Below are 21,391 nucleotides of genomic sequence, written 5' to 3'. Positions count from 1 at the left end.
AATAAATACAACATGGGAAATTTCAGTTGTCAGTCAAGCATCAGGGCTGAAGTTTCATATAGTCTTACTCTATTTTTGTTGTTTGACTCATGTAAATAATAATCTTTATGGTGCCCTCTTGGTGCATGTGTGGCACCATTAGTCTTGACTTTAAAACCAAATTTTGAGTGTTGGGTATAAATTCCACTTCTTCAGGATGACTACAAGAAGCTCATGTACTGCACACAATATGCGTTTATGCATATGATGTATTTATGCATTTATCTAATATATGCATTAATGGTCGTATGAATATGACACTTTATTGTACCAATGTCTCAGGAAACAAATGTTTTATGGAGTGCCTGATATGTGTCAGACCTGTTCTAGATCCTGGACTCACAGTTAAGAGCATACAGTCTATAGTTGCGCAGTTGTTTAATTTATATTTACATGGGCAAAGGGAAGGTTGAGAATGGTAGTAGTGGGACAGAGGCCAACATTTTACTTAGGAGATGTGGGAAAAGTCTTCTCTGAGGAGTTGACTTTTGAATTCAGAACTAAACAATGGATAGAATCTGCTATGTGAGGACTTCATAAACAACATCTTAGATAGAAAGAAGAGCAAGTAGCAATGTCATGAAGTAAGAATAAGAACAATGTGTTGAGGAGCAGCAAATAGGCAAGTATGCCTGGAGTAGAGTGAGAGGAGGAAGAATGGAAATAGACAACTGAGACTAGAGAGCTTGGCAAAGATGAAGACATGTAGAGACTCACAGGGTAAGAACTTGGGTTTTATTTTATATGTAGTGGAAAGCCATTTTGGCTTTGATGCATGATAGTGATGTAGATTGATTTAATTTTTAGAAATACCACTGGTTGTTGTGGATTCGATAAGACCACAGACGTGACAGATTGTAGCAACAATGCATGTATAAGATAATATTGGCTAAGACTAGGGTTGTAGCAGGAAGAATACAGCTTAGTATCTAACATAGCAGGTTTAGAGCATAGGCTTTGAAGTTTGACCTCATTTTAAAGCATCACCACCTAAAGGTTATTTGTCCCTGAGCAAGTTCCTTAACCTCTGTAAGGATTAATTTCCTGATGTATAAAATGAGATGATAATGGTATGCCTCTATGTCTTAGGGTCACTCTGGAATTGAATGAGGTAATTTATGTAAAAAACCTGGTACTATATTAGACACATAATAGGCACTTGATAAAATGGCTACTGTTATTGACATCAATAATATAAATAAATACATAAATAAAAGCAAGCTACTTCTTGATTTTCTTTGCCAACTCTCCAAGAGCTAGCATGTTATGTATAAGCTGCTGTTAACTCATGATTACTGACCGCTTATTTGTTTTTATTGAAGACACAATTATCTTTGGTCACCTGTGCTCAATAGCTAGGCATTCTGGTACCCTTATGTATTAGTTCATTCTCACGCTGCTATGAAGAAATACCCAAAACTGGGTGATTTATAAAGAAAGAGGTGTTAATTGACTCAGAGTTCCACATGGTTGGGAAAGCCTCAGGAAATTTTCAGTCACGGTAGAAGGGAAAGCAAACACATCCTTCTTCACAAGGCAACAAGAGAGAGGGAAAGCAAGCAAAAGGGAAAAAAGTCCCTTACAAAACCATCAGGTCTCGTGAGAACTCACCCACTATCATGAGAACAGCATGAGGATAACTGACCCCGTGATTCGATTACTTCCAACCAGGTCCCTCCCACAACGTGTGGGGATTATGGGAACTACAAGAAGAGATTTGGGTGGGGACACAGCCAAACCGTATAACCTTAGATACTTCATAATAAGTGGTTGTATATGGCTTATGATTAACTTATAAAATGAAGTTGTGGTAGTGGCTGATCTATGACATTTTCTCTTTGGACCCGATGAATCATCATTTGAACATCTCTCCTCTCCAACCTCCTTCCACAGGCCTAAATGAGCAACAACCCATATTTCTCACCCAACTGCAAACAAGTTGCTTAACTTATTCAGATTTCTTTGGTGATTTTTTTTCCTGTTAAATGCATATTTGAGTGTTTCTTCATTCAGAAAACAATGTTTCCCTTTTTTGAAGCCAGGTCTCATTTTATTACTTTCAAACCAGAACTTTCTCTAAATATCTTTGTCCCTTAGTACTTTTAGTTGTTTCCCCCATGCTTTTCTCCTGGACGTCTGATGTCTCACGAGATACGATGGTTTTTATAAATGGGAGTTCCCCTGCATAAGATTTCTTGCCTGCTTCCATGTAAGACGTGATTTTGCTCCTCATTTGCCTTCTGCCATGATTGTGAGGCATCCCCAGTGATGTGGAACTGTGAGTCAATTAAACCTCTTTCCTTTATAAATTACCCAGTCTTGGGTTTGTCTTTATTAGCAGCAAACTAATACAGCAACAGACTAATACAGCAAATTGGTACCGCAGAGAGTGGAGCACTACTCTAAAGATACCCAAACATGTGGAAGTGTCTTTGGAACTTGGTAACAGGCATAAGTTAGAACAGAGGTTTAGAGGTCTCAGGAGAGGACAGGAAGATATGGAAAACTGTTGAACTTCCTAGAGACTTGTTGAATGACTTTGACCAATATGCAGATAGTGATATAGACAATAAAGTCCAGGCTGAGGTGGTCTCAGATGGAGATGAGGAACTTCTTGGGAACTGGAGTAAAGGTCATTCTTACTGTAGAAAGAGCCTTATGGCATTTTGCCTCTGCCCTAGAGATCTGTGGAACTTGGAACTTGAGAGAGATAATTTAGGGTATCTGGCAGAAGAAATTTCTAAGCAGCATAGTGTTCAAGAGGAAACAGAGCATAAAATGTTGACAAGTTTGCAGCCTGACAATGCAGTAGAAAAGCAAAATCTATTTTCTGGGGAGAAATTCAAGCCAGCTCCAAAAATTTGCATAAGTAAGGAGGAACCAAATGCTAATTGTCAAGACAATGGGGAAAGTGACTCCAGGACATGTCAGAGACCTTCATTGCAGTCCCTTCCATCACAAGCCTGGAGGCCTAGAAGAGAAAAATGGTTTCCTGGGCCAGGTCCAGGGACCCTCTGCTGTGGCAGCCTCTTGACTTGGTGCCTACTTCCTAGGCACTTCAGTCCAAGGTTAAAAGTGGCCAAGGTACATCTCAGGCCATTGCTTCAGAGGATGCAGGTCCTAAGCCTTGATAGATTCCACATGATGTTGGTCCTGCGGGTATGTGGAAGACAAAAATTGAGATTTGGGAACCTCTGACTAGATTTCAGAGGATATATGGAAATACATGGCTGTCCAGGCAGAGGTGTGCTGCAGGGGTGGACCCCTCATGGAGAACCTCTGCTAGGGCTGTGTGGAAGAGAAATGTGGGGTCAGAGCCCCCACACAGAGTCCCCACTGGGGCACTGCCTAGTGGAGCTGTGGGAAGAGGGCCACTCTTCCAGACCCCAGAATGGTAGATCCACTGACAGCTTGCACCGTGCATCTAAAAAAGCTGCAGACACTCAATGCCAGCCTGTGAAAGCAGCTGGGAGAGGGGCTTTACCCTGCAAAGTCACAGGGGCGGAGCTGCCCAAGACCATGGGGTCCACCTCTGGCATCAGCGTGAACTGGATGTGAGACATGGAGTCAAAGGAGATCATGTTGGAACTTTAAGATTTAGTGACTGCCCTGTTGGATTTTGGACTTGCATGGGGCCTGTAGCCCCTTTGTTTTGGCCAATTTCTCCCATATGGAATGGGCATCTTTACCCAGTGCCCATACTGACATTGTGTCTCGGAAGTAACTAACTTGCTTTTGATTTTACAGGCTCATAGGCAGAAGGGACTTGCCTTGTCTCAGATGAGACCTTGGACTGTGGACTTTTGAGTTAATGCTGAAATGATTTAAGACTTTGGGGGACTGTTGGGGAGGCATGATTGGTTTTGAAATGTGAGGACATGAGATTTGGGAGGGGCCAGGGGCAGAATGATATGGTTGGCTGTGTCCCCCACCCAAATCTCACCTCAAATTATAATAATTCCCACATGTCAAGGGTGGGGCCAGGTGGAGATAATTGAATCATAGCGGTGACTTCTGCCCTACTGTTCCCATGGTAGTGAATACATCTCAGGAGATCTGATGGTTTTATAAGTGGGAGTTAACCTGCACAAGCTCTCTTGCCTGCTGCCATGTAAGATGAGACTTTGCTTCTTATTTGCCTTCTGCCATGATTGTAAGGCCTCCCCAGCCTTGTGGAATTGTGGTCCATTAAACCTCTTTCCTTTATAAATTACCCAGTCTCAGTTATGTCTTTATTAGTAATATAAGGACAGACTAATACACTATCTTTCCACATTATTGTCGTTTAGAACTATAATTAACAAGCTTTGGGCTGGGCACAGTGGCTCACACCTGTAATCCCAGCGCTTTGGAAGATTAGGTGGGTAGATCACGAGGTCAGGAGTTTGAGACCAGCCTGGCCAATATGGTGAAACCCCACCTTTAATAAAAATACAAAAATTAGCCAGGCGTGGTGGTGTGCGCCTGTAGTTCCAGCTACTCAGGAAACTGAGGCAGAAGAATTCTCTTTAATACAGGAGGCAGAGATTGCAGTGAGCCGAGACCATGCCACTGCACTCCAGCCTAGGCGACAGAGTGAGTCTCCGTCTCAAAAACACACAAACAAACAAACAAACAAAAAGCCAAGCTGTTTACTGCTTTTTACATGTCACTGATGAGCAATTAAAATAGGGCTACCTGTTTTTCCTTCCTCTTTGAAGTAGTTGCTTTCTCTTCCCCACATGTCTGGAGACCAAAAATCTGATATTAGGGTGTCAGTATGATGAGTTCTGGTGATTATTTTTTTTCCTATTTATAGACAGTGGCCTTCTCATTGCGTCCTCACATGGAAGGGAGAGCAAGCTCTCTAATGTCTGTTATAAGGACACTAATTCTATCAGATAAAGGCCCTACCCTTATGAACTCATCAAATCTTAATTACTTCCTTAGAGGCCCCATCTCCAAATACAACCATAGAGGGTGTATTAGTTAGTTTACCCACTGCTATAAAGATACCACTTGAGACTACATAATTCATAAACTAAGGAGATTTAAGTGACTCACATTTCCTCATGGCTGGGGAGGCCTTAGGAAAATTACAATCGTGGCAGAAGTGGAAGCAGGCACATCTTACATGGTGGCAGGTGAGAGAGCCAGAGAGCGAAGAAGGAACTTGCCAATAACTTAACAAAACTATCAGATCTCATGAGAACTCACTCACAATCATGAGAACAGCGTGGGTGAAACCACCCCCATGATTTAATCACCACTCACCAGCTTCCTCCCTCACCACCTGGGGATTACAATATGAGATGAGATTTGGGTGGAGACACAAGAGACAAACCATTTCATTCTGCCACTGGCTCCTCCCAAATCTCATGTCTTTTCACATTTCAAAACGAATTATGCCTTTCCAACAGTCCCCCAAAGTCTTAACTCATTTCAATAGTAACTCAAAAGTCCACAGTCCAAACTCTCATCTGAGACAAGGCAAGTCCCTTCTATCTATGAGCCTGCAAAATCAAAAGCAAGTTAGTTACTTCCAAGACACTATGGGGGTAAAGGCATTGGATAAATGTTCTAATTCCAAATTGGAGAAATTGGCCAAAACAAAGTGACTGCAGGCCCCATGCAAGTATGGAATCCAACAGGGCAGTCATTATATGTTAAAGCTCCAAAATGATCTCCTTTGACTCCATATCTCACATCCAGGTCACTCTGGCACAAGAGGTGGGTTCCCATGATCTTGGGCAGCTCTGCCCCTGTGGCTTTGCAGGGTATAGCCCCACTCTCAGCTGCTTTCACAGGCTAGCATTGAGTATCTGGCTTTTCCAGGTGCACAGTGCTAGCTGTCTGTGGATCTATCATTTTTGGGTCTGGAGGATGGTGGCCTTCTTCTCACATTCTACTAGACAGTGCCTCAGTGAGGACTGTGTGTAGGGGCTCCAACCCCACATTTACCTTCTGCACTGCCCTAGCAGAGGTTCTCCATGTGAGCTCCACCCACCCCTGCAGAAAACTTCTGCCTGGACAAACAGGTATTTCCATAAATCCTCTGTAATCTAGGCAGAGGTCCCCAAACCTCAATTTTTGAGTTCTGTGCTCCCACAGACCCAACACCACATGGAAGCCACCAAGGCTTGGGTCTTGTACCCTCTGAAACAATGGCCCGAAATGTACTTTGGTCCCTTTTAGCCAAAGCTGGAGCTGGAGCAGCTGGGACACAGGGCATCAAATCTTGATGCTGCACACAGCAGGGGGCCATGGGCCTGGCCCATTAAACCAGTTTTTTCTTCTTGGCCTCTGGACCTGTGATGGGAGGGGCTGCCAGCAAGATCTCTGAAATGCCCTGGAGACATTTTCCCCATTGTCTTGGTGACTAACAATAGGCTTTTCATTACTTATGCAAATTTCTGCAACTGGCTTAAATTTCTCCCAGGAAAATGGATTTTTCTTTTCCATTGCATTGGCAGGTTGCAAATAATCCAAACTTTTATGCTCTACTTCCTCTTGAACACTTTGCAACTTAGAAATTTCTTCTGGCAGATACCATAAAGCATCTCTGTCAAGTTCAAAGTTCCACAGATCTCTAGGGCAGGGGCAAAATACCACCAGTCTCTTTGTTAAACATAGCAAGAGTGATTTTTGCTCCAGTTCCCAATAGGTTTCTCATCTCCATCCGAGACCACCTCAGCCTGGACTTCATTGTTCACATCACTATCCACATTTTGGTCAAAACCATACAATGAGTCTCTAGGAAGCTCCAAACTTTCTCACATCTTCCTGCCTTCTTCTGAGCCCTCCAAACGGTTCCAACCTCTGCCCATTACCCAGTTCCAAAGTCACTGTCACGTTTTCAAATATCTTAATAGCAGCACCCCACTCTCTGTGCTATCAATTTACTGAATTAGCCCATTTTTCACACTGCTATAAAGATATTCTCAAGACTAGGTAATTCATGAACAAAGGAAGTTTAATTGACTCACAGTTCTGCATGGCTCGGGAGACCTCAGGAAACTTACAATCATGGTGGAAGGGAAAGCAGGCACATCTTACATGGTGGCAGGTGAGAGAGCCAGCAAGCGAGTAAGAAACTTGCCAAACACTTACAAAACCATTAGATCTCATGAGAATTCACTCATTATCATGATAACAGCATGAGAGAAACCACCCCCATTATCCCAATCATCCCCCACCAGATTACCCTCTCAACACCTGGGGATTACAATTCGAGATGTGATTTGGGTGGGGATACAGAGTCAAACCATATCAGGGGGATTAGGGCTTTCACACATGAATTTTGGGAGGACATAAATATATAGTCCATACCTCTCATGTGCTACATACCAGTATTTCAGTCAATGATGCACTGCATATACTATGGTGTTTTCATAAGATTATAATAGAGTTGAAAAGTTCCTTTTGCCTAGTAACATTGTAGCAAAATGCAATATTCATATGTTTGTGGTAATTCTGGTATAAATAAACCCACTCTACTGCCAGTAATATAAATGTGCAATTCATAAAATTATGTGTAGTAAATAATATTTGATGATGACAACAAACAAGTATTTTGCTGGTTATATTTTGTGAAAGGAAAATAAATCTTGGGACCGCAAAATCACTAAGCTAAAGAAAAAAGTTAAGCTGGGAACTGCTTAGGGCAAACCTGCCTCCTATTCAATTCAAAGTCATTAAATGTGTATCTGATTGCCTTCTTTGGAAAGGGTAATCAGAAACTCAAAAGAATGCAACCATTTGTTTCATCTACCTGTGATCTGGAAGCCCCTTCCTTTGCTTTGAGTTGTCCCACCTTTCTGGACTGAACCAATGTTCATCTTACATATATTGATGGATGTCTTGTGTTTCCCTAAAATGTATAAAACCAACCTGTACCCTGACCACCTCGGGCACATGTCGTCAGGACCTCCTGAGGCTGTGTCATGGGGTGTGCATCCTGAACTTTGGCAAAATAAACTTCCTAATTGACACCTGCATCAGATATTTTGGGTTCACAGTATTCACTATGCTATCTGTAATTTTCATCACTATTTTAGAATGTACTTCTTCTGAAATAATGTTAACTATAAAACAGTCTGAGGTCAGTCCTTCAGGAGGTATTCCAGAATGAGGCATTGTTATCATAAAAGATGACAACATCTTGCCTGTTATTGCCACTGAAAAACTTCCAGTGGGACAAGTTGTGGAGGTGGACAACAGTGATATTGACAATCCTGACCCTGTGTAGCCCTAGGCAAATGTGTGTTTGTGTCTTCAAAGAAAAAGTTTAAAAAGTAAAATAAATTTAAAAATAGAGGAAAGCTGATAGAATAAGGATATAAATAATTAAGATATGTTTGTACAGCTGTGTAATGTGTTTATTTTTTAAGCTAAATGTTATTACAAAGGATTCAAAAAGTTGAACCTGTATAACGTAAAAAAGTTACAGCAAGATAAAGTTAATTTATTGTTGAAGGAAGAAAGCTGTTTTTAATATATCTAGTGTAGTCTAAGTGTTCAATTTTTATAAAGTCTGTAGTAGTTTACAATAAGGACTTCACATCCGTTCACCACTCACTCACAGACTCACCCAGACTAACTTCCAGTCCTGTAAGCTCCATTCATGGTAAATGCCCTATACAGGTGTGCCACATTTATCTTTTATACCATACATTTACTTTAAGTTTTCTATGTTTAGGTACACAAATACTTTCCATTGTGTTACAATTGCCTATGTATTCAGTACAGTAAAATGCTGTACACATTGTAGCCTGGAAGAAATAGGCTGTACCATATAGCTTAGGTGTATAGTATGCTATCCCATCTAGGTTTGTGTATGTACACTCTATGATGTTTACACAATGATGAAAGCTGCCTAACAACACATTTTTCGAAACACATTCCCATAGTTAAGCAGTGCATGATATGTACGGATTCCTACAAATTGAGATGAAAACAGAAACAGAAATGAGCTAATAAAAAATTATGCAAGTGTTTAATAACTTTTTCTTTAATAAGAGATGATTCAGAGGATAAGCATACAAATAACTAGTAAACACTTAGAAAGGTTAATTGCGTTTGTATCCTGGAAAATGCAAAGTTTTTCTTATTCATGTTTGTAAATATATGAATGATTCTCATGCAAGAAATATTAGTAGTAAATGACACTCCTGGCTTGTTTGGTGCCAGATACTATGCTAAACACTTTACCTGAATTATTTAATGTTATTGTAAAACAGCGTTTTGGGATACACATCCTTAACCCCAAGCTACAGATGGGGAATCTGAGAACCAGTGAGGTTAGGTAAGATGTACCGCTTAAAGTCATATAGGTTACAAATAGTAAATCTGAGCCAGAATCTGGATCTAGATCACACATTTCTGTGGCCTCTCATTACTGACAGCAACAGCAGTTACATTCAGTAGGTAGTAGACACTGTTCTAAACACTTAATATGAATTAATGAATTTAATTCTACAGCAGGCTTATTAATAGCATAAATAGCAGTCAGTAGAATCAAAATTTCAATTCTGGAAGACTGACTCTAAAGTTCACGGCCATAATCCACACTAAAATGCAAAGAGCTAAAACCTACTGCTTGGGGAGATTCAGAGTCTGAAACAGAAATTTGTCTTTGACCTTTTAAAAAATATTTTTTTCAGACAGGCGCAGACAGGTATATTATTCTGCACAGACACACATTAGGGTGTGTTATCATTGGGGGAAAACAACAGCTCTTATTGACAGGATTAAAAACAAGTGAAACAAGTGACAAGTGATCCTACTGTAGGGAAATGCCAGCAACTGTGGTTTTTTGTTGTTGTTGTTTGTTTGTTTGTTTTTTTGATGGAGTTTCGCTCTTGTTGCCCAGGCTGGAGTGCAGTGAGGCGATCTCGGCTCACTGCAACCTCTGCCTCCTGGGTTCAAGCGATTCTCCTCCTTCAGCCTCCCTGAGTAGCTGGGATTACAGGCATACACCACCACGCCTGGCTAATTTTGTGTTTTTAGTAGAGACGGGGTTTCTCCATGTTGGACAGGCTGGTCTCCAACTTCCAACCTCAGATGATCCCCCGGCCTCGGGCTCCAAAGTGCTGGGATTACAGGCGTGAGCCACCGTGCCTGGCAACCAGCAACTGTTAATAAGGACTGCTTTTCATTTACATTGAGTAAAACAAGAAAAAAGTGGAATTTCATCATTTTCATTTCAACTCGAATACATTCTCAATGACCTCCCTGCAACTTTCTGCATTAACTCAGTGGTAGTAAATAGTTTGCCAGCTATTGACAAACGTTAATAAATTGTTCTACATCAAGAGCAACAAATATTCCTCACTTGCATATTACACAGTGGTGGCAAAAGTGCAAAAATAAAACCACATAATCCTTGTGCTCTCTAATCAGTTGTGAATGAAGTTAATTTGAGAACTTTTGGAATGAGAAGCCAGGTTTTTGCCAAACAGCAATCACAAAAAGCATTACCCTTTTGCCGCTGACAGGAAAGTTCAAAAATTCCGTCGTGTTCCAGTTTCTCAGCAGTTGATAAAGGTTAATAAAACAAGGTTTTAGGAAGACTGTGTTTGTACTTTTTTATGCTCTTAAAGGACAGTTCTCATTAGCTCCACATGGCTCAGTTCTCATGCTCTTCTCATATTTCAACTGGAGCGTGTCCCTACTTCCTGTTTTGCATGAACCAATAAACTGTGGATAGAGCTCCCAATTATGATAACTGAGGAGAGAGATGATGCCCTTTAAGTAATCTTAGCCAGTGACAGTAAATGGTAAGAGGAGATAAGATTTGCACTAAAGTCTCATGGGAAGAGAACATCTGTTTTGTGGAATTATAAACATTAAATTAGAATGAGCAATTGATTATTTTGTAGAATTCCCAAGGTACTTGGGTAGCAAATATTTTATGGGATTTTACAAATGGCAAGTAATTTCTTCCAGGTTAAGGAAATGTATCTCATATTTAACAGTGTCTGTATGTTTCATTCTCTTATACCTCAGCAATTTGATATTTACATATGAATAACACTATTGTTTCAGAAAGTATTATATTAATTTTCAAATTATTTTGAGAATATGCTACATGGCAAAATACTATACCTTTAAGAAAATAAGTGCACTCTTAGCTTACAAAAAATAAAAACTTATTTGAGTTCACAAAAATAACTTATTTCTGAGTAATTATAATTTTTTCTAACTTAATTTCTCTGGACTTCACTTTTTCATCTTCAAAATGTGAACATAGTGCATATATTCCTGGTTTCGTAGGGAAGATTAGAGGAACTATTTCATATAAAATGCTTATACTGTATAGTGCATAATAAGTACTCAACAAATATTAACTGTTAGTACTGTCATTTTAGTATATTTATTATTATTAGGTAGTTTAATAGCTTATTAGATAAGGTTTATGCAGGTAACAAAATACATATGGACCTCGACAGCTCATTTGGAAACTATTTCTCATAATATATTGTAGACAACATGAAGAAATATAAGCATGATTGTGTTTCTGACTGACTGCATTATACCTGATTGTACTGTAATACAACTAGAGAGAGATTTATAATTGTATACCACAGGACACTAGCTCAAACCTTGTCCTGATTATGATTATTTTCAGTGAGTTAGATAAAGTAGTTAAGTATTTGCTCATCAAATTCATGGATAAAGTTGTAAGGGAGAGCAAGTAGTTTTGGTGAGGGAATTAGAATGTAAAAACATATGGGCAAGCTGGGATGATAGACAAAATATATCAGAATGAAATTTAATAAAAATTGATATAAATCTACACCCTTGGGATCAAAAATCCAGTACACATATTCATATTTGGGGGCATCATTTCGTAGCAGCACTTGTAGAAGACAGTTTAGTGTCAGTGGTAAACTCAATATGAATCACAGTATAATTTGTGTCATTTTCCAAAAGAAAGAATGCTATCTTAGACTGCATAAATGAAAGTGTAGTGACTAAAATGAGAGAGACACTTAACTTCACTTTGTCCAATAGAAATTAACAGTCTACTCAGTTTGGAGAGGAGTTAAAATGTTTAAAGTGAATAATAAGAAATGAAGACTATTCAGAGTAGAATGATTTTTCAAAATGATGGAAGGAACTGAGGCTATCTAACCTGGAGAGGGACGACTAAGGTGGGACAAGGCACCTGTTCTCTGAAGATCAGTTATGTGTGGGATTGTTGGACATTTAAAACGTAAGAATAATGTTCTGCCATTCTGTTATCTTCCACTCAGGTGGAAAAGATTAAAAAAATCACAATTGTTAAGAGTCTTAAATGTGAGTGCTGTAGAGGCAGAAAAACAAAGGGCTGGAAAATGATAGCAGTAAGAGGGTTTTTACTTTATTTTAGGTTACCAGAAAAGACCTTCTGAGGAGGTGAGTTTTGAGATAAGAACTGAAAGATGAGTAAATGAGATAAAGATATTCCAGGAAACAAGAATCACAAGAATAACAAAAATGGTTTTATTGATTTGTTCAAGGAATAAATTTAGGCCAATGTGGATGATGATTAGGAAGAGAAGGACAAAGTTATTACACACAAAGACACAATGTAAAAAGTATATAATGTCTTATTTTATGTGGGTTCTTTTAACGGAAAACACACAATGTATTATATGTCTCCTAAATCTTGAGTAACAAACCATGTTAGTGTATATGACTTTATTGTTGAACAAATTTCTGCATATTCTTCCACATTATGGACATATTATTTTATTATTGAATATATCATTTTATTATTCATAGCCCTATGCAAATTTCTTTTTTTTTTTTTTTGGTTAAAAAATTTCACCTATTTTCTCATTTATTGAGTAGTTTATCATTTCCTTAATGATTTATTGAAGATTTTTATGTGCTAGATAGTAATCCTTTGTCTAGCATATGCATTGAAAATATATTTTCCTAGTTAGTGATTTGCCTCTTCATTCACTTTATTAATTCTTTTCAAGAAAAGAAGTTCTTATATGTAATGTAGTAAAATTTATCATTGTTTTCTTTTAGCAATTGTTTTGAATGTATAGAAGATGTGATTATAGACAAGATCATATAGGGAGAAAAGGTACAGAGAAAAGAGAGGGAGGCTAAGACCAGGTCTTGAAATCTTCATGATTTACTGTCTCCATTTTGTGTTTCAGATGAAACATTTGAGAAAAGCCCAATTTATTTTCCTTTGAAGATAACTTGTGCACCTGCTTAGATGATTATAGATTTTTTGTGCTTGTACTTCAAAAACAGTTTGCCAGTTTATGGCTAACCCTGGTTGTCTTTTCATTGACTTTTCTAATCACATGATGAGACTTTTCAAAGTATTTATTCAGCTTTTCCACTAGTTCAGAAACAACGATGCCTTGGATTAAATAGCTTCAGTTGCATGACTTCTTGTTTCTTTTTCTGGACACTGCATACCTGGATCTGTCCATATCTACAATCCTCTCTCATCATTTTCATTTCTTCATTCTCTATCTCGACATTGTGGTGAAGTTTCTTAAGCCTGTCATTCTCATTGCTAGCTTGACTGCTGATGTTTTTATTTGTCTCTTTATTGCTTCAAGCAAAGGTTTTCATTTTGCCATTAAAATTTGATGTTGTTTTTAAATAGGTTTTGTTCATTTTTTCATTTAACCAACTGGAAGCTCCTTGTACTTCTCAGTGTTTTGACTTATCTTCACTTCCTATTTCATAGTCTTTTCAAAAAATTGTATTAATAAAGCAAAACTTCACTCTCTTATTTCTGCCAATAAGTAATGCCCTTGTATAAAATAAGTATGTTAATGTCTCTTTAGTCTATTTTCTCTTTTATCACCGTAACTGTCACTTGTCGTAATTCCTAGTAATGGATGCAGACTAACTTCAAGCTAAACTACTAATTATAGCTTTTATCATTACCTAAAATGCTTTGAGTTTAATTTATGTTTCTTTAATATATTTATCAACATGGTTTTATGCTATATACATAGAATCTGAATGTACTATTTAATTTTTTGTTTCTTCCAACCCTCAAGAAATGATAATTTTATTTTATAGGGTAGAAGAAACTGAATTTAGGTGTAGGAATATACCATTTTTCAAGGGATTATCTTAGTGCTAAATAGGTAGAGCGAGTAAGAAATCCACTATATCCAGACCCAGGCTGTTCAGATAAATCTCCGCAAGGGAGGAAGCCTCAGTGCTGTGGGTCAAACCCAGATGAATAATTACACTTTAACAAATTAGATAATATTTTTCTCATAGGAAATTGTGGAGAAAACAGTAGTGTATATCTGCAGGATTAGGGATGGGTGACCACCTGATAAAGATTCTAGACAATCAATAGTGTCTTTATTAAAAAACTTTGACTTCTCACAATTAATATAATAGCCAGGGCAAAAATTCTCTATTATTCTTGGCACAGCATATAGTACAGAACTTTCACACGCACTCATTAAATCCTTTCTTGACAACAGTGGTAGTGATAGGGATGATCCAGACAAAATGAAATATCACCAAGTGACCAGTTAAAGATAGAAACAGTCAATCAAATTCCACTAACATTGACTGAATACATACTGGGCTGCAAGCTCTATGCTGAATGGGAGGGTGCAAGGCTTGGTGAGAGCACATTTTTGCGCCCCCTGGGAATATCTCATAAATGACATTCTTGATGCCCTTCACTTTTACTTTTTCATCTTAATGCATGCTTCTCTCTCTCTCTCTCTCTTTTTTTTTTTCAGGAGGAAACTTTGAAAATCTGATGTAGCACAGAAAAATAAAATATATCTTTTACTTATAGCAGTGGTCAGCAAACCATAGCCTATGGGCCAAATCTTGTCTGCTACCAGCTTTTGTCAATAAAGCTTTTTTTTGGCATGAAGATATGCCTATTAATTTATGTATTTTCTGTGGTTGCTTTTGTGCGATGATAGTGGAAATGAGTAGTTGACCCAGAGACTATATGGCCCACAAAGCTAAAAAAAATACTATATGGCTTTTTACAAAAAAAGTTTGGTGATCCCCTCAAAAAACTGTTAATCTACATTGGCTGATAGAATTCCATCCACCTTCAGTGACCAGTATTCACATGTTGGTAAATTTTAAGTGTTTCTTTCAATCTCACTTTTTATCCCCTCTTTTATTATTCTCATTTGTGGCCATAAATAAGTTAGTTCAAAGAAACACATTAATTGATTTAAATTATCAGGTGTCAACATTACTGGGTAAAATTGCCTGTATGTACCAATGGAATATATCATTACCAAGAAGAGCATTGTTTTAGCATTGCCATGTATATTCTAACTCTGTCTCCTTTTACTTTGCCCGCTACCCCTGTGCTTTAGCTACACTGGTCTTTTTTTTGAACTTGCGAAGCATGATCATTTTGCAGTGTACATTTTGGGACTGTACACTTGCCCTTCTCTGTGCCTGGGATGCTTTTAACTCCCTTGTTTGTTCAACTCTCTCTTATGTTCAAATATTGCCTTCACTGAAAGGCTTTCCTTGACCATCTAATCTATAATAGCCCCCTTCTTTCACAGAACTCTCACTTTAAAACACTTAGTGACCCCTATTATTTGCTGATATTATATGGAATAATAATTTCTTATGTCTCCCTACCAGAGTGTTGTCTCCTTTAGAATAGAGACATTTTATTTGACTCGATGTTATATTCCCACAGCTTATAACAGTGCTAGGAATTTAGTAGGTACTCAACCAATATTTGTAGAATGAATGAATAATCGGATCTAAGAAATACATTAAAGAGACAGTATGTCTAAGTGGTTAGGTAAATATAGTTGACATAAATTTAACTTCTTCTAAGTGAACTTGAGCAAGTTACTTTTCTGAACCTCAGTTTCCTCATTTGAAAAAATGAGATAATAACAGTACTTATTCTCCCAGAGTTTCTGTGTGAATTAAAGCCTGTATGTAAAAGTTCAAACATACTGTATAGCATGATGGGTGCTTAAAGAAGAAAATTATTACCATTAATGTGGTAATTCTTGGCATTACCAAAATGCCAAGGATAACCAGGAAAGCTTTAACACAGAAAGCTTAATGCTAGCTATTGGAAAATGTACCTTTTTTTCATCATAAATCAGATTATGTTACATCAGCCAATCTATGATCTCGCAAGTTAGTGTTGTCACAAATTGAATCCTTGGAATTGGGAATATTAAGTTATTGTATTCAAAAATATTTATTGAGAGCCTAAACTCTTTGTTAGGTACTGTTGAGGACATTTTTGACAATAATTTTCTGTGGTGTTTTTTCTTTTCTTTTCTTTTTTTTTTTTTTTTTTTTTTTTTTGCAGTCTCTTATATGTTCACCAAAGAAAGCGATCCCTAAGCCAAGATCTTGGCAAGAACCAGCGTCAAGGGGATGTTCATCCAGTAATCCTGAAATGTTGGACACTGAAGAAGAGAATCAAGATGAAAACCTGTGAGGTTTCGTGAGATTTCTATAGTAGTTTGTTCTGCTTACACTTCAAAAGTATGCTAGACTTTCAACTTAGTATAACATTGTCATTTCTACTGATGTATTTCATGAGTATAGGAGCCAACTCTCCTGATTTTATCAGGACTAAAGGAGTTTCTGGGACAGGAAAATTATAGTTTTAAAAACAGTAGAGCCCCAGCAAACTGGGACAAGTTGGTCACGCTATCCATTGAGGATGTGTATGTATGCATATTTTTATGTATGCTAATTCATATCTCATAATTTACATGTCATATTTATACTAGGAATCAGGTGTGTTAAATCCATGATATACATATGTTTATATCCCAAAATCTATGTAATTACCATCTATTTCTAAAAAAAAAATCTAGAGACAACAGTAATTATGAAATGCTATTTTAATATATTTTGGACCATATCTCATCATACCATATTTAATAGGACCTCATTTGTTAGGGCTAGCTACCTGAAAATCTCGAGCAGCCAAAAGTTTAACTCATTTCATGGGACACATTATATAGCAAGTATTCATTTCTCCCATCCTCTCTTCATGTCCCCAGTTATGTGAACAGGAATTTTTTGTTGGAATAGAACAAATTCTTTATTTTTGCCATGTTACAAATAATGGAAAAGCTTGCATACATGGCCACTTTGGAGGATAGACACTTTTCATCATTTAACAAAATAGTGTAAATACATAAGATCATGCCATCATTTTTATTAATCAATGCTGTTACTTTCTCTGAAAGACTTGTTCTATTTCCTTGAGCTCATTGTGATGAATCTTGAGTCTCCCCTCAAGAATTAAGCTGTGTTCTGGAAGACGAAAAGCAGCCCTCCCCGAAGTTATACCAAGACATATTTGAATATGCTTTTCTATTATATCTAGATATCTGGATGGAAAAATTAGACTGGGGATTTATTTTTAAAAGGGATACATTTCATACTTGGTATTTGAAAATACACTAGCACAGCTCTTGGAAATAAACAGTAATCTAAAAATTCTGATATGATATCCTACTGCCCAATGCTGTTTCTTCTTTTTACTGGATTGGTGCAATTACTTTTGCACCAACATAATATATTTTGATTACACTTTTCTGCCACCCTCTTCTTGATGTGAGTGATGCCATTTGAGAATTGCAAGCTTCTTGAAGACTGATAAGTAGTTTATGCTTGTGTTCCCAGCAGTTAGCATGACGTCTGGTAAAGGAAGGTATTCAAGAAATGTTAGTTAAATATATAAAGAAGAAAATAAAAGTTAAAATGATTCCCCAAGAATGTCTATATTTTATCCAGAAAATTTCAAATCCAATAGTAGCTATATATATTTACATACACAAAGCATTAAACATCCCCAATGATCTCATTGAATCTCAAGATTTTACCAAGGCCAATTTTAGTAGCTTTGTTTCTGGGTGATTTTATACAGAAATAGTAATGATAATGATAGTGATAATGATAGGAATAATAATAGGAAGAGTAGTGACTTTTTGTCTTTGTGTATCAATTCATTCAACAAATTTGACCAAGTGCCCACTACATGCCAAAGCCCTTTTGGTGCTTTGGGTAAAATGGTGAGTATGACAAAGTTCCTCCTCTCAAGGAGGTTACAGTCTTTAGCTTTCTTTTGAGCTCCACTTCCATCATCCTGGATGCCAAACGAATATTTATGCCTCAATGTTCCATAGTGATCTCAAACTCAAAATGTTTAAAACTGACTTCCTTTCCCTCTACCAAACCAAATCCTCCCATATTTTTAAGTTTAGAGTAAATCCCATGAGGGCAGGGATAATGTATATCTTACTTTTAATGGGTATAATTGGTGCCTCCTATGGAGCCTGACTTATAGAAGATTTTCAATAAATGTTTGTTCTGAGGCAGCATCTTACCACCACCCCCCTCACTGTCCAACAGAGACAAGTCCTGTGGCTTCTAAATTCTTATAATCTCCTCTCCACATCTAACATAGCAGCCTTCACAGACAATTCTGTACCAAATTGTCCACGCATGCATTTATATTTACTCTTAAATTGGAAGCTCTTTAGGAATGAAAACTGTCTGAATCATCTGTCATTACCACAGATCCCTGAATATTGTAAAATAACAGTAGATGCTTATTGAGTTAAATAATGTTCAAAATACCTCAGTTCAAAAGTTTATGGTGACTGAGTACTTATTTTTAAGGAATTCTAGTAGCCTTACTGTTGATGATTCTGTAGGATCACTCTAGAGAAATCATGGCAGTAATAATAATATCTAATATCTATGATGACACATGCAAAGTGCCAAGCATAGTGTTAAGTGCTTTCCTTAACTACTGTACAAAATATTCTCCAAATGTATTATAGCATCCATTTTATAGATGAGAAGACTGAAACAAAGATAAAGCAAGTGACTTACTTAAGTTCATGCAAATAGGAATTAAATCACCACTGGTTACCTGGTTACATAGTCCCACAATATTTTTTCATACATAATTTTTTGCTGAAGAAGCACATTCATTCCTACATAGGTTAAACAAAAGATGTGTCCATTTGCATTCCAAGATATTCTTACTGGCTATTCAGAGCCCCAGAGTTACAAGATAGTGCGCTGATCATCATTTTGGCAGGCAATTTCTGTACTCTGGAAGGTGAACCAGAAATTCTTCTGATGTTAATTTGAATTTCCCTTCAAATGTAAGCCACTGGAGATGAGCCATACTTTTGGTTGTGTGAAGTCAGAGTGCAAGCCACTGATAACCTAAGGCTGGGGACGAGTCAAAAGGCACCTCCTTATCACTGTAATGCTTTTTATAGGAGGAATTTGGGATAGAGGGTTATTTAAAAATTCAGGAAAGGAAAAATATGGCATGCTTCTGTGATTGACTTTGACATGGATATTTGAGGAACTAAAAGGTCATTTTTATTTGAAATAAAAATACACATTTGTGTAATTAAGCAAGTTTTTCCACCATAGCATCTATGACAGCCTTTTGTTCAGCTTTGTGTGTTGAGAGGAAACCCTTATATTTTAACTAACTGAAAGGTGTCAGAGCATAAGTGCTTCTAACCATGCCCAGGCTCCTTTAAAATGTCCTCATTTAAGGTCAATAAAGCAAAACTTGTATCTATTTTATTATGAAAACATTTCAGTTGGAAATCTCTAAATTCTTGCTGGAAATTTGAGTGTTTAATGCCTAAACAACAAAAGGACTTGGCATTTGAGATAATTACTTTGATAAAGAATGTACTTGCTTAGTGCACAGTTTCAGGTGGACATGGGAAAGCCATTGCAATATACCGAATGACAACTGAAGATAAATGGCTCTGAATTTACTGTCTTGTAACAGTGGTGTGCTCTGCTTTGATTAATGATTTTATTTTGCATTGGTTTCTTCCACTGCTTACCATGTCCTAGCCACCAGAATACCACACTTTAGTGCCCTGCCCTGTTCCTTTATGCTTTAGCTATACGATACAGTTCTTCATTCCCTAGGCATATTCCTGCCTCTTTGTTTTTGTTTCCTGAGGGTAGCATGCCTTCTTTCCCATGATAAATGCTTACTCATTCATCAAGGCTCCGTTCAAATGTCACCTCTTTTAGGAGATCTCCAATGGACAACCCCTAATTCCAAAATGAGTTAAACCTCCTGTCTCTGCTTTATGGCACACATCTCAATTGCAGTATGTATCACATATTGCAATTGTTAATGGGCGTGTCTTCCTAAAAGCATTCTACAAGAGTAAGTACTAGTTTATGTGTGTATGTATGTATAAATGAACTAAATACTTTCCTTATTTTTTTATGCTGGACTTTATTTTGGCAAGAATTTAAGACAACTAAAAGGCTATACAACAAAATAACAAGAAATAGGTGAGATGAAGGTAGGACATATGTTAATTAGGATGAAAATAGGGCTGGGAATGAGGCAGATGAGGCCTGTGATTTGATTTTATCCATCTTCATATTTCTATAACGCTGCAAAGTGGCTAGCATTTAGAAGACAGCTAGCATGCATAATTTAAATTCATTTATTTATTGAATTAATGATTAATTACTATTATCCTTGAATGTCACTTAGCAATATTTTACTAAAGCATTAAACCTTCTCCTATTTATAGACTATTCAGTCACCAACACCATGACATGACCTGTCAAGCACTGCAATTTATCACTTTTATTTTTCCCAAAAGTTCTCCCCAATTATAGATGTGGAACCCGAGTCCTAGAGAGATTAAATTATTTGATCAGGATCACACAACTCAAACTTTGGTGAAATCACCACTCAAGACCTCATCTGCAAAATGACAAAAATGAAAGGGAACTCAGCATTCATTTAGCCCAAGCTTTCACAATATATGACTCTAAAGTAATCCTGAGTACAATTTATTAAAAGTCATTTCTCATTTTCACTCACTGTAATTCCCTGGTGTTCTTTTATTTTCAATCTCTTCATAATTGGGCTGATTCCTGTAGAAATTTCATGCATTATTAAATTATTTGATTTATCTTGCCTCCCATATTTGTGAGAGGCTCTGTGTCGTGTAACTGCTTACTTGCAGGCTATTAAATTGGTCTCTTCTGATATGGACTTACCTTTGCAGTTGTGGTAAGAGGTGAGCCACATGAGCCAAGTGCATGCGTGTCGGATGTCTACATTACAAGGGCATGTTACAGGAGCAAGTGTGCTACTGTCCCTCACTGCACTTCAGAGCATGATTATTTCATCTACTCCTGGAGAACAAATGACTTCTTTCCAAAGCCCAAGGGATTTTGGTTGACATGAGAAAAGCAACAGTGGCTAGAGGGAAGGGGAAGGAGAAGAAAATAAGACAAACTTGAGGAGGTAGGAGGAAAAGGACCACTGATACTGATAGATTGCTAAAGGCAGAACAGAGTCATTTGTTTGGACATCATTTTGAAATCACAATTT

General features: G+C 37.5%; 1 long non-coding RNA gene across 1 annotated transcript in view; it reads left to right on the top strand.

The window, feature by feature from the left end:
* The window catches only part of LOC140710733 (uncharacterized), a 101,866-nt gene extending 84,394 nt beyond the window's left edge, over positions 1–17,472 (top strand). Inside the window, exon 3 of the long non-coding RNA XR_012091832.1 lies at positions 16,328–17,472. This is a non-coding gene — a long non-coding RNA (uncharacterized lncRNA). The remainder of the gene's footprint in view (positions 1–16,327) is intronic.
* The last annotated feature ends 3,919 nt before the right edge of the window (positions 17,473–21,391 follow it).

Source organism: Chlorocebus sabaeus, chromosome X (genome assembly GCF_047675955.1).
Source record: "Chlorocebus sabaeus isolate Y175 chromosome X, mChlSab1.0.hap1, whole genome shotgun sequence".
NCBI classification, from domain to species: domain Eukaryota; kingdom Metazoa; phylum Chordata; class Mammalia; order Primates; family Cercopithecidae; genus Chlorocebus; species Chlorocebus sabaeus.
The sequence above is the reverse complement of the archived record's forward strand: the minus strand, read 5'-3'. Positions and strand labels throughout refer to the sequence as shown.